Here is a 15,091-nt window from a genome sequence, read left to right on the forward strand (position 1 = left end):
ATTTACACACAGCAAATGCTTTTGAGGAGTAATATTTCTTCCAGTAACACAGCCACTTTGTCATGATGCAGAATAGGCTTATCATCAGATTTCAAAAAAATGTCTATGTCTCCAAATCATGCACTACCCAAAATGCATATCGAGAATCAGTGTAGATATAACAGTTTTATCCTCAGCTAATTTACAGGCTTCAGTGAGTGCAACCAATTCCGCAGCCTGGGCAGAATAGTGTTGTGGCAAAGGGCCAGATCGGAGTGTGGCATGAGCCGACACTACCGCATAACCTACTGCATTTCTGCCTGTGGCTGGGTCCCTGGAAACTAGAGCCAGTTCAGCATTTGGCAGAGGCCTATCAGCAAGGTCAACTCTGGGGGAACACAAGTGATTAAGTTCGATGACACACAGTCATGTGGCTCGCCATCATCAGCTGTGGGGAGAAGAGTAGCAGGGATAAGAACAGTGCATCTCACTATCGTGATATTAGGCATGTCTAGCAACACTGTGTGATGTTAGAGATATCGTGCTGCAGAGAGGTGAGAGGTGCGTTTTTAAAGGAGTAGAGATGCAGCATAAGGAACCGAGGGTGAATAAGCAACAATGTCTCTAGAGGCTAGCACAGCCTTTTCAGCTGCTGCCAGCGCTCTGAGACACAAGGGCAGCCCTGCCGCCACAGGATCAAGTTTAGCTGAAAAATAAGCAACAGGGCGCTGCCACCCTCCATGGTCCTGCAAAAGAACAGAAGTCATATAATATGTCCCCCCTTTTATCAACAGTTTGAGTAAAAGCCTTGTCAGGATTGGGGAGGACAAAGTCGGGGTTCTGTGTAGGGCGGTCTTAGCCCACAAAGGACTCTTTGACCCCTGGGGTCCACAGGAAAGGATGGTGGGCCTTTTTGTGTGGTCAAGTCAGTCTGTAGTCAGTCAATAGTCTGAAATAGTATGTCATGCCCAAAAAGGATTTGCACTTGTATTGAATGGTCTTCACTCGCTTTGGGGACAATTGTATGCCAGTTGGTGTTAATGATAGGTCCTAGAAAAGTGTTTTAGCTACAAGATTGTTGATTTAAAAAAAAAAAAAAAAAAAGTAGCTTGAATTGTCAGGTGTATCAAGTGCTACAACATGAACCCCATATGACCATGAACTTTGACCCCATGACCTTGAGTACCTAATAGCTGAACCTCATTCTCACTACAGGACAGTATTTAAATCACTTAATGGATTTGACATGAGGATTTATGTTGAGGATAACAGTCGCTGAGGTGTCCTGATATGCGTCCCGATAGGCGTCCCGACAAAACGGAGTGGAGTTTTCTCCACCAAGTTTATATCGGGACACCTTACAGGATGTTATTCAGTTCGTCCCCCATGTTGCCAGTCATGTATGTAGGCATAGGCATGCATTTATAGCAGTTCAGTTTAAAAAGAGGCCGACCTGTTCAATTTGTTGTACTACTTTTCATTGGTTACGGAAAATGATGGTGGGTAGTTTGCTTTGTTAATATTGATTCCACTGTTCCGAAGCCTGCTTGTTGTCAGTTTAATCGTCTTTTCCATTGAAATGGGACGGTGATTACATTTTCTTTACCAGATCATAGGAGCCCCAATGTACAGAATTGATAACCCCCTGCTAGCCAATCAGAAAGTAGTATTTCATGATGTTTTCTAAACAGGAGGAGTCTTGACAGGGATGATTGACAGCAATTAACTCACCCACTGCCGCCGCCAGGGTATTTAAGCCAACCTCCTTTTCCTCACGTCACACACTCCGGCGTTCGCGAAATCAGTATTGCTTCTCGTAGACAAAACGCTTCCATGGAACTGGAGATCCACATCTCTTCCAGCGATCTGGAGGACAACCTCGTCCTGCCAACACCCAACACCCAGGGCCCTCTGCCGGGCGAAAACAATTCAATTTGTTCCCCTCGCCGCCGGTGTATAACCCAGGACACAGGACACAGAAGGCGCTCCTCCCCCGCCCCCATCCGAGGCAGCAGCTCCCGCTCAGCAGCTTCATCTCACGGCAGCACCAGGACCCAGCGCCAGCAAAGCGATAACCCATCCACTGGACAGTAGCACGCATCCGCTGCACTCTCCATTCCCGTGGCATCTCGCTCCGTAGGTCGGATAGGAAATTCCATCTCCTTCGTCTCCTCCTATAACCCAGTCTTTTCTCCTTCCCGCTCCCTCTCTTTGTTCTCTTCCAGGACCAGGAAGCAGGCTGCTCTTTCTGGCATTCTGGCGCGGATCCTTCCGCAGGCCACTCAGCCAGGGGAAGCACAAGGCATTACCACCAGTCACCCCGCGAAACCTGGCACGTCGACAGCACTCTCCTACACCACACGCTCCAGAGCGTATCACTCAGCTGCTTCAGCCACAGTCACGTCAGCAGCCCAGGTTCTTTCCCGCCGACTTCCTTCCCACCGCATCTCCGCCGTACTTCCGGATCCGACTCCACTTCTCCAGACGGCCCCGGTAGCGACCGCGTCGCTACACCCTCCGCCCCCTCTTCCCCTCCCCCATCCACTTCCCCCAGCCAGGACCTGGTCCAGGGCTGCCCACCCTCCAGTCATTCCGACGACTGCCCCCTTCCTCCCCCCTTTCCCCCCTCCCCTTTCCATTCCCCGAGCTAAGTCTGTACATGAAGAGACGTCCGTTCAAAGATTCACCTCACTAGCTCCCCATTTTTCTTACGAGTTACCGAGATCCTGGTCTCAGCCGGCTCCGGTAGCGACCGCGTCGCTACTTCCCCCCAACCCTCTTTCCTTCCCCCTCCCACTTCCCGCGACCCTGTCCCAGGCCGCTCCACTTCCGGTCGTGTCAACGACCGCTCCCTCCCCATCTCTTCCCCGGCTCCGTGCTAGACCAGCCTGCCGCAGTGGGTCGTCAGCGAGTGCTTTGCATCTTTGCGAGCGCTTCAGATCACAACGGCCCGTTCCGGCTTCAGCTATTCACTAGCCACAGCAAAGGCCCTCCCACCGCCTCCTCACGCCGTAGCGTTCAAGCCACCACCCGTCCACCAGGAGCCTCATCTTGTCAGGTGCAGATATAGACCTTTCCACAATTCTGCCCTCCCTTCCCATCCCCTCTCATAACCGGGATTTAGTTTGCGACAAACTTACTCTGTCTTTTAAACACTCTGGCCCAGTCTTCCCCAGCCGACGTAAAGAGCGTAATCATCACTGGCCTAGCCGTGTCCTACGGGGGCGCCCACTTCTACACCTACCACCGTCAGAGTGAGCCTCTGGAACCAAACCCCTTATTGGGGCGTGCTCGATATGGAGCTCCATAATCGCGTGATATGCGATAATAGCGGCAGCTCCAGCGCCCCTAAATCCTCATCCTACGTTCCCCGCATCCCCGATGCCGCGGCCAGAGAAGCCAGAGAAGAGGATGAGCTTTTCAGGAAAGGTCGAGAAATCTGTCGAAGATTCAACTATTCCCACTGCCCTCAGTCCTCCTGCCGTTACCTCCACATATGCAGCTACTTTGCAGGTGCCCATGTCAAGTTGGTCTGTTACACACTTAAAAACATCAATACTCCATATCCACTCCAGTTATTGTTCCTGCTCTCCATTCAGATCTTCAGCCCAATCCAAATAGGGAATTTTGCAACTATCTGACTTCGGGTTTGACTCACGGGTTCCACCCAGGCGTCTTAGCAAGACCTACAGAGTCTTTCGTCTGCAAAAACCTACAATCCGCCATAAAAGATCCAGAGGTGGTCACATCACTTCTAAGCAAAGAGGTCGAATCTGGCTTTTTAATTGGTCCGTTCACCAAGCATCCATTTCCAGTCTACAGAATCAATCCCTTAGGCGTAGCTACGCGCAAATACTCAGGAGAAAATAGGTTAATCATTGACCTTTCAGCCCCACCCAATAGCAGCACTCCTAGCATTAACAGCTTAATCCCCCTAGAGGTGTTCTCGCTGCACTACCACTCTGTTGACGACGCTATCGCTTTGATCAAAAAGGCAGGTAGACGTTGCTAGTTAGCCAAAGCCGACATCACCTCAGCCTTCAAAGTCATGCCCATCAATCTCGAATTTTGGCACCTCTTCGGAGTCAAATGGCATAAGAAATACTATTTCGCAGTTGGCCTCACTTTTGGCTGTCACAGCAGTCCCAAAATATTCGACACACTATCAGAAGCTCTGTACTGGATTCTCCAGAATAATTATAAGCTCACATTTCTCGTCCATCTTCTGGATGAATTTCTCGTAGTTATCCCCCAATCCTACCCACCGGCCCTAGGCATTTCCACGCTAACCGACGTGTTAAAAAAACTGGGAGTTCCACTCTCAGAAGAAAAGACATGCGGTCCCGCATCTAGGCTCGAGTCCTCGGCATCATTTTACATACCAAGGACTTCTCATCATTATTCCCAAAAGAGAGAAAAGACTGAATCTCTTTCCTATTGAACAATTTCTCCCAATCTCACACCAAACAAGAAGTCCTCTCCGTTCTAGGCCACCTAAATTTCGCTATGCAAATCATTCCCCAGGGCTGCTCTTTCATTTCGCATCTTCTAAACTGCGCCTTAACAATCCCATCTCTTCGTAGATATTGTATCGCTAGATATCCAGTGTCTGGCCGATCTTAAACTCTGGAAAATGTTTTTAGACGAATGGAATGATCTGTGCATGTTCTATGACGACTGCCTTTCATCCCCAGAAGAACTCCAGTTGTACACTGACGCAGCCCCTTTAATAGGCTTCGGAGGTTTTTTCAAAGGGCGCTGGTTTGCATCCCTGTGGCCACTAGAGTTCAGAGAGCTAACAGCTGAAAATGAATCTTCAGCCATGTTTGAACTATATCCTGTAGTCATCGCGGCCCTCCTCTGAGGGAAGGAGTGGACCTCCAAGAGTGTGCTAATTCATAGCGACAACGAAGCTGTAGTGCACGCCATCGATAACTCAAAATCTCCTGCGCTTTCTCCTCTTATTAGGCGTCTGATCTGGACAGCAGCCAGCTACCAGTTTATCATAAGAGCCGCACACGTCCCAGGTTGCCACAACGAAATTGCTGACTCTCTCTCTCATTTTAACTTCCAGAGATTCAGAAGCTTGGCTCCAGAGGCGGACCCGTACCCTACTCCACTCCCCAGCTTTTCGGAAACCATCTTCCTATAAACCACCCCCTCAGCTATCTCCAGCCCATCACAACCAACCTAGCTCTTCAAGCCATCGCACCCAAGACCAGGCAGTCCAGTAGGTCCTGCTTCAAACAGTTCCACGCAAAGCACTCACTACAATTTCCCAGTTTCGATACAGTCACTATCTCCTCATTTATCACCTACGCCCACACTTCAGTCAAGATTAAAGTCTCCTCCATCAGAGTTTACCTAGTCGGCATCCATTTCTTCTACAAACTCCTCCACGGCTCCGAATGCCCTTCCATCTCCGACACCAGGATAGGCTTGTTAATTAAAGGTATCCGTAGGCAACAGCCAGTCCCTCAAGACTCCCGCCTTCCCATTACCTCAAGCATTCTCGTTAATCGCTACCCTTCGCAAAGGGTTCATGTCACAGCACTTGGATTTCACCCTCTCCGTCATGTTTCTACTGGCCTTCTTTGGGCTGCTGAGATGTAGTGAGTTTACATGCCCCTCGTCTTACTTCATTCCCGATGTCCACCCATGCATCACAGATCTCCAGCAGCTAGACCAAGACACCATTAGGTCAAACAGAGTAAAACCGATCAGCTCAGAAAAAGACACTCCATATTCATGTTCAACTCTGCCTCAGAACAAATTAAAATACTGGGCCGTTGGTCCTCGGATGCCTACCAGTCCTACATCCGCTCCAATCTAGCGGATTTACGACTCGCTCAGCAAGCGCTTATGTAATTTGGTAGCGGCCTTCCTCTGTGGTTTTTTGGGGTGCAAGCTTGCTGTGGTTTTTTGGGGTGCATACTTGCATACTTGCAAGTATGGGTAAAGCACACGTGCTTTACCCATACACTCTAGTATAGCAATCATACCGATGGGCGAACTAGTGAATTGTCTGTTGGGATACGTTTTCAATAATACACCTTGCAGTTTCTTTTAAAAGTTGGAATACCATGATTATTGTCTGGGTATTTTGTATTTTCAAATTACTAATTACTTGTATTTTAATTAAATACATTTTTTCACTTCAGTATTTTGTATTTTATTTTGTTGCATTTCATGAGCCAGTATTAGTTTGTAACAAAATAGTTTTTGATTGGTGCCCACCTCTGAGTGTAGTAGCCATGACATCGATGCCTTCCCAATCAACAGCGTTACACAGAGCAATATCAAGCAAACTGGGCATGCTTTGACAGTGTCAGGGACTTGTCTCCACTTTGCACTTGAAAAGTTCAGTTGTGACTTTTTGAGTGCATCTCTAATGCAGTATTTAGGCTGTGAGGTGTAACAGGCAGGTCAGCATACTTGATCTGTTGACTGTTTACAGGTTATGGCATGTCTCATATGCAGGGAAAAACTGTTGCTCTCAAACACTGTCCACTTAATCAACAGAGTCAGTGTACTGATGAAGGAATAATAGGCTTCTGAAGATGCTACATTGGCCTGTGGTTCAAGAGAGCACCTAGGGCACTTGGAAGTCTATGGAACTCAATTACAAAACAGTCTCTGAGAGGAAAATGGACCGCATGAGGAAATGGGAGTTGTTGCACTTTCCTGACAATGCCGATGTCTCACTAGCTCAAATTTTAGAAAGTTAATGATCATATGGGCAAGAAAGTGAAAAGGGCTTTTGATTTGAGTTTTGTGACTTTGTGTATTTTGTTTTGAGTCCTCTGTTAAGTCCCGGTGGCCGGCCTGTGTGGAGTCTCTGCATGTCGTCTACAGACGGCTCAACTGTGCTATGGGGTTTGATTTGATCCTGACTTTTTTCTAGTATTACAGCTTATATTGATTAAACAAAGAGAATTTTATTTTGTTCATTTATCCTTAACTCCAGCTAATAACCCAGAAACCACTGACTGTAGCCAGAGTGCAGCTGCCTACTGTTGGCCTTTTTAGGTTGTGTGTACTGTGAAGTCTTTTGAATGCTTTGCAACTTAGTTGCTGTGTATGCACATATCTGGCTTGTTTTCAATAGGCATTGTCTTTAATAGGCTAGTGACAATGACCCCACATTTTTGAGATACCCCTACCGGAGGTAGAACTAAACGCAACAATGTTTTTCCTCATCTCTAAGGTCTCCCATATATGAAATGGATTCTTGGCTAAAAATATTTTACTGCTAAGATAGTTAAATCAACAGATATTGTTATACACCCCAAAACCAAAAAAGGACTAAAATATAGCCTGTCCGTATGGGAGTTAAGGCATATAAACTAGTGCAGATCAATCACACAAGCTCTGAGAACTTTAGTTGTAGAAACTACTTTCCCTAGCTAAGAAAGTACTTAGCCCTCTGACTAATGTTGCGTGTAATTCAACTTGATTTGCATTTCAATGAAAATTCTGAAATGTATATCATTTTTCCTTTTCACTAGTCTCTTGAATTATGGAGAATGTCTTACATGTGTTACATGTTCATGCGCATGTGTGTTATTTATCTCATAGTGGCATACCTCATCTTCAAAAGAAACCTCAAGAGACATTACTGCCAATCCATCACACAGTGTGAAAGGGTTAACTGATTGGAAATGCAGCTACCCCACTGTTTGACTGATTACATGATTATGTGGTGGGGTGTGGGTGGCTAGTTTAGCAATAAAAAAAAGGGTGCAGGTGAGTGTGAGTCACAGCACACAAGATAATATATGTGTGGCGATGCAGGTCTGCACTGCTGAAACAGGACCGTGTCTGGCCTTAATCTTTCACATAGGTGACCAACGAATTATTTTTTTCCATATTTTGGTTGACAATTCCTGGGACACATGAATACCTTGGCACATGAAACATGGGCATGTAGCCTCACTGGGCTGATAAGGAATAGAAGCTTATTTCATAATGCTTGCACAGTAATAATCCACACAGATGTCCAGTGCACTGTCCAGCGCACATAGCATTTCATAAGCTCCTCCTTAAAACCCAAACAGTCATGGCTAGACTCCACAAAGACAATCAGACTGGCCCTCTCAGAAATGAAATCTAAAAGAGTCCATTTTAGAGAAAACCATTCACTGTCATCAATCTGGTTTACATCAGTAGGCTGTGGGAGTGAGGGTAGGGGAATGATTGACTGATACAAGCCCTGTCGCTGTATTGCTATCAATAAGTAGGCCGTTGGATGACAACTAATGGAGATTGGTTGTGGGAAGCCACTTACATGGACATCACAAACATTACTGACATGTGGAGAATGGAGAATGCATTTGAGTGATATACCTTTCCTGACTGACAATATGAATAACATCCAACCATCCACAAAGCTTCATGTTGCTACTAAAGCTTTACAGCCTAGCTGCAAAGGTAAAGCTGTCAATCAACAATCATGATTAACTGAAGATATTTTTAGCAGGAATAGCAACATTTGGTAAGTACCACTCACATGAAAATTATGTTTAGTGCTGCAGTGTCTAAAGATCTATATCGAGAATAGTAGTGACATCAGCTGTTCAGATGAGCACAATCATCATCAACAATTCCAAGGCTATCATCCTGATTCTTCAACTTCTGCTAGACATTAACTTACAAGCTGTAGTATCCAATGAAGTTCTTTTATCTTTTAAAGATATCTTAACCAAAAAACAGAAGACAGATTATTGTGCATCCATCAAAGCGCACACATATTTCACATGTTCAGGTAATCCTGGTAAGTTCTGCATTTTTAAGGTTTATTTATCATTTACAAAGTTTTAAATGTATGTGAGCCATCCTCGCTGTCCAAGTTTCACTGCTTCACCAAAGATTTATCATGCTCACTACTATAGAAATTAGACCTTGACTTTAGTGCCCAAGACAGGTTTTAATTAATACCATACAACTGGATTGATATAGACACAAGGTATGAAACAAGCCACTCTCCTCTCCCTGAACACCGTATAAGTAGACTGTCCTCTCAGGTGGAGAATGGGGAGCTCAAATCAGCACTCAGATATTCTGTTCCCATTGCACATGCTCTCTAGTTTTGCCCAGGAGATATCAACAGCAGTGCGGAATGAATCATCAGAAATAAGTTTCTCGTTTAAAGTTTCACAGAAATCAGGAGTTCTGAACTAGCTTCTGGGGAAATCTATCTCCCTTTCGCTTGTTAAGCCTGAGGCCTATCCTTGAGTCAGATTAATGCAGGGAGGCTCTGAGATGGAGAGAGACTGAGAGAGAAGAGAAGGATGGCTTTAGACCCTCTTACCTCTAACCGCAGTTACAGATGAAAAGGTAAATAGGTTAGACATCCACTTACACACACACACACACACACACACACACACACACACACACACACACACACACACACAAAAGACAATGTTGACACAAAAAATACAATTGTACAAAAGACAATGTTGACACAAATTGACAACTTTAGTGTTTAAGGCAGTCATTTCAGAGAACCATTTTAGGTAACTATATGAAGCCTTGCTTGCACTTAAGAGACCATATAGGACTATGTAAGGATAGGTCTCTTCCACTCTGGAGAGCTGTGCAGAAAATGTTCAGATTGTCTCCCCAAAAACGAGGATAAAATGAATGTGATACGTGTTTTTATTGTACTAATTTTCAAGTAACCCACATCTTCACCCCAACCTAAACAATGTTTACTGAAAATATTCTGTGAAATAAAGTACAATATAATCTCATGTGGCTTGAGGCAAATTCAAGGATATTACTTTTTGCTGGTCTGCGAGCATTCATTGGTAAATGATAATGCTTTATTTTGAACACAAATTCTGTACTGAGCAAGTCCAAGTGTTTTAGTCAGTGATGCTCCCATAAGCATTGAGCCTAAGAGTCAATCAATGAAGGCACACCTGTGTAATAGGGATGAGCAGATTATTACATCTTAAAATAGAAGAACCATTTACCACAGCAGGGGTGACCGTCTTGGCAGATGGCACTGACCAACACACACACACACACACGCACACACACACACACACACACACACACACACACACACACACACACACACACACACACACACACACACACACACCAAGCAGCAATTAATATGAGAATGAGTTTGGGTGCAAATCCAAAATGTGCCCCATAAAAATAGGCTGTAACTACAACTTAAATGTAATAAAAACTCTGCTGTCAGGCTCCTTAATAAGACCAAAAGGTATGAACACATCACTCCTGTTCTAGAATCACTACGCAGGCTCCTTAATAAGACCAAAAGGTATGAACACATCACTCCTGTTCTAGAATCACTACGCTGGCTCCTAAATAAGACCAAAAGGTATGAACACATCACTCCTGTTCTAGAATCACTACGCTGGCTCCTAAATAAGACCAAAAGGTATGAACACATCACTCCTGTTCTAGAATCACTACGCTGGCTCCTTAATAAGACCAAAAGGTATGAACACATCACTCCTGTTCTAGCGTCACTACGCTGGCTCTCACTATGAAGAATTGATTTTAAAATGTAATGGTCCTCAAGGCCTTCCCCCTGGTTACATTATTGATATGCTAGTGCCCTATAGTCCTACATGCACATTAAGGTCTGCAGGCAAAGGTTTATTAACTATTCCTGAGTCCCGGCTTGCTACTAAAGGGGATAGATCTTTTTCTGTGTTAGTCCCAAAGCTCTGGAATGCACTGCCTGAGCAAATAAGGTTGGCAGATCCTGTGACATCTTTTAACCTTTAAACGCTGTTCGTTGCTACCCCCCTTAATTTACTGTTCGTGGTCAAATTTGACCAGACAGTTTGAACTGCTCTTATTTCAACATAAATACCAATGCAAATGACAAAGAGTATTTTTAACCCTCTATGGTGCCCACCCATCATGATATCCTTGTGGGAAAAAATATTGGCATTGTTTTTTTCTGTTTAAAAATGTACACTTTAACAATAAAAATATATTTTTTTTATATGCATATATTTTTTAATTTTCATATATTTTTAAAATATGTTGCCTCAAGGCAACATTGCACCATAACGATAAAAAGTAAAATAATTCCTATTTTTAAGAATTAAAGCTAACTTATTCATTTAAAACACCTATCTGTATAACTTAACAATAGAACAAAAAGATGTATCTGGTTTTCAATGTACAAGTCTCATACTTAACAAAAATCTAATTTTAAATTCAGTTGTTGCTCCCAGGCAACATGTACCATTGCGGAATGAAAATCAATATTTTACAGATATGAAGTTATAACTAGAAAATGTAATGCCAGAGGAATTATAATAGTGGATGGAAAGCTGCTGGCTTAATGTTGGTGGGGAGATTCCTGGAAAAAAAACATTGAATCACTTAATCTTTGAGTTCATACAAACCCTCGTACCAAAAAACCTTGTGTGTCAAAGCATTCTTGAGATATAACACTCAAGGTGTTTTTCACATTGACATTTGACCTCCAACATCAATTCACTTCATCTTTGAGTCCATACAAACACTCAATCGAAATGTCAGGCATGTATGTCAAGGCATTTTTGAGATATCTCGCTCATGGATTTGACCTTTGACCTCCAACATCAGCTCACTTAATCTTTGAGTCCATACAATACAAAATGTGTAGTTTTAGGGAGTGCCAGTGTAGTGTGCTGTGTAGGTGGGGGGGGGGCAGTGTACTGCAAGTATGGTGAAGGGACTTTTGCAAGCAGAGTACTGTATGTATGATGTATGTGAGTGATGACAGTGAAGATGTTTGTGTGGGCGGTGTGTGTGTGTGTGTGTGTGTGTGTTCACAAATACAGTATGTTGCTGTGGTTTCGCTATGAATTATGGTCAAAAATAGTCAAACTACAGTAATAAAAATTTGCTGTGAATTATAGCACAGTAATAAATCTGACTCCTCCCTAACTTGTCAGCTTTTTGAAAATTTTGAAAAAACATGGCGGAAAATCAGTTGGGGTTTTCTGTTTTCTTTTTGCACATAAATACAAAGTTAAGCTCCCAGATAGCAAGGTGACATTGATATTATGTTGATTTTCCATCCAAATCATCATTTTGAAAATATATTGAAAAGTCATGGATTTATGGTTTACTGGGAAATTTTGACGTGGGGATTGAAACGTGCACCGTGGATGTTAATCTGTTGGGGAATAGCTGTTTTAGCTGGAAACACCAAAAACTCTGTTTTTGAGAGATTAAACTGAAGGTGCCGATCTTTCATCCAGGCTGAAATATCCTTAAGGCATGCAGAAATCCGGTGGGAAACACTAGAGTCATCAGGTGGGAAAGACAGGTAAAGTTGAGTGTCGTCTGCATAACATTGATAGTCAAATCCATGGGAGCGAATGGTATCACCTAAGGAAGTGGTGTAAATAGAGAAAAGCAAGGGTCCTAATACTGATCCCTGAGGCACACCTGTGGTGAGGTCATGAGACTTAGATACCTGTCCCTGCCAAGACACGTTGAAAGAACGCCCTTTAAGGTAAGATTCAAACCAGTCAAGAGCTTTTCCAGAAATTCCCAGTTCAGATAGTATAGATAGGAGAATGTCATGGTTAACAGTATCAAAGGCTGCAGATAAATCTAGTAGAATTAATACTCATGACTGAGCAGAGGACTTAGCTACTCTCAATGCTTCAGTCACAGACAGAAGAGCAGTTTCAGTAGAATGACCACTCTTGAAACCAGACTGCATAGGGTCTAGTAGATTATTCTGATGAAGAAAGTCACAAACTTGCTTGAAGACCACTTTCTCCAAAACCTTTGACAAGAAAGGAAGAAGGGAGACAGGTCTGTAGTTCTTCACCTCAGTTGGATTAAGTGTACTTTTCTTTAGCAGAGGTGTAACCCTAGCCTGTTTAAAAGAATAAGGAACTATTCCAGAACTGAGTGAAGCATTAAATACATGTGTGACTGCTGGTAGAACAGCGGGTGAGATAGACTGTAGAAGAGTGGACGGGACAGGATCTAATGGGCATGTTGTTGGACGACATCGCTGAAGCAATTGAGAGACTGCTTCCTCATCAAGAGGAGAGAAAGAGTCAAATGATGCGGTCATACTAACACAAGGCAAAGCCCTCCTTATAGGAGCATCAAACTGAGCACTTATTTTAGCAACTTTTTCAGTGAAAAATGTTGCAAAGTCATTTACTGACAGTGAAGTAGTTGATGGTGGTGGTGGAGGATTGAGAAGAGATTTGAAAGTAGAAAAAAGTTTTCTACAGTCAGTGGCGCTCTCAATCTTGCTTTGATAGAATGCCTTTTTTGCAAGTGTAACAGTGGATGAAAAGGATGACAGCAAAGACTGGTAGTTACTAAGATCATTTCCATCTCTGGATTTACGCCATTTCCTCTCAGCAGCTCTAAGTTCCTTTCGTACTGAGACTATACTGTTCGTCAGCCATGGATGGTGAGGTTTAGAACGAGTAGGTCTTGAGGAAAGAGGACATGCTGCATTCAGACAAGATGCCAGTGTAGAGCAGAGAGTCTCTGTAGCGTCATTAACCTCAAGTGCCAAGAATGAGCTAGGAGTAGGTAAAGCAGATGTTACTAATGTTGCAAAATGGTCGCTTGAAAGGCTTCTGAGATTACGCCAGAACGAAATTATCGGAAATTATGTTACGTTAACGTTATGGCATTCTCATTTATATTAGGCCTACCTTAGTTCTCAGTAAGTTACAGTTTATTATATTTATATAATGTATATAAAACATTCGCTAGTAGTGCTAGGCCTAGTATGTTACTGTCACAATTGTTAGGCTGAAGATGATGTGCTGCTTGTTAACGTTAACGTGGAGGTTGTGTGTATTGAAGCATCTTGAAAACTATTTTTTCGAATAAAAAGTTGTTGATACAAAAATAGTTTTAGGTGAGAAAAGTGACATGGAAAGTTGGCTACTTGGCCATTGAAATACATGGGGATGGGAGGAGTTACACATTGTACTGCAGCCAGCCACCAGGGGGCTCTGGACTAACACTCGCATCACTCTTAACAGACGGCACACTGTCCAGTTCTATACAGGGTGTGTTCGAAACGGGAGACAGCTGCCTACTGCCTCCCTCCCTACATAGAGAGCTGTCTCACTAGACATGACTTTGGATTAAATGCATCTTTTAAAAATGAGCGTAGCACTCTAGAATCTTTGGTTAACACTACGGTATGACGTTAGCAAAGGCCTGACGTTAAACTAAATTAGCTTACGTAAGCTAGCAGATTAACGGTATAAATTAGTTTTACGGCCGGCAGATATATCAGAGCAGACGCTATTAATGGTTACAACAATGGCATAATCAGATAGTAAATTGTTTATTTCTCATCTCTAATCTACAAATCTAAGCAAAATAAGGTCACACAAATGACATTTTAAACAGATTCAGCAGCCATTACCGATGTCATCCGCCATGTTTGTTTACCTTTCACAGCTGTTTCAGACGTTGCCGCAAGGGATTATGGGTAGGAGGGAGCATGAAGTGTGCATCGATGCTGCCTCCAAAAATGACCGTTATTTGGGAATTCTAAGATATCTTAAAAGGCAGCAGAATTAGTTTTTTCGGTTTCGAACCGCACTTGCTGCATTGCTCCCCAGTTAGATATCTTAAAAGGCAGCAACTTTACCCGTTTCGAACACACCCACAGTCAATGGGTGTGTTCGAAACGGGAGACAGCTGCCTACTGCCTCCCTCCCTACATAGAGAGCTGTCTCACTAGACATGACTTTGGATTAAATGCATCTTTTAAAAATGAGCGTAGGACTCTAGAATCTTTGGTTAACACTACGGTATGACGTTAGCAAAGGCTTGACGTTAAACTAAATTAGCTTACGTAAGCTAGCAGGCTAACGGTATAAATTAGTTTTACGGCCGGCAGATATATCAGACCAGACGCTATTAATGGTTACAACAATGGCATAATCAGATAGTAAATTGTTTATTTCTAATCTGTAATCTACAAATCTAAGCAAAATAAGGTCACACAAATGACATTTTAAACAGATTCAGCAGCCATTACCGATGTCATCCGCCATGTTTGTTTACCTTTCACAGCTGTTTCAGACGTTGCCGCAAGGGATTATGGGTAGGAGGGAGCATGAAG

General features: G+C 43.4%; 1 pseudogene; it reads left to right on the forward strand.

The window, feature by feature from the left end:
- The first annotated feature begins 3,360 nt into the window (after window positions 1-3,360).
- On the forward strand, window positions 3,361-5,110 carry LOC121696824 (annotated as a pseudogene).
- Window positions 5,111-15,091: the final 9,981 nt, after the last annotated feature.

This window comes from Alosa sapidissima, chromosome 22 (genome assembly GCF_018492685.1).
Source record: "Alosa sapidissima isolate fAloSap1 chromosome 22, fAloSap1.pri, whole genome shotgun sequence".
In the NCBI taxonomy this organism is placed as follows: Eukaryota; Metazoa; Chordata; class Actinopteri; order Clupeiformes; family Clupeidae; genus Alosa; species Alosa sapidissima.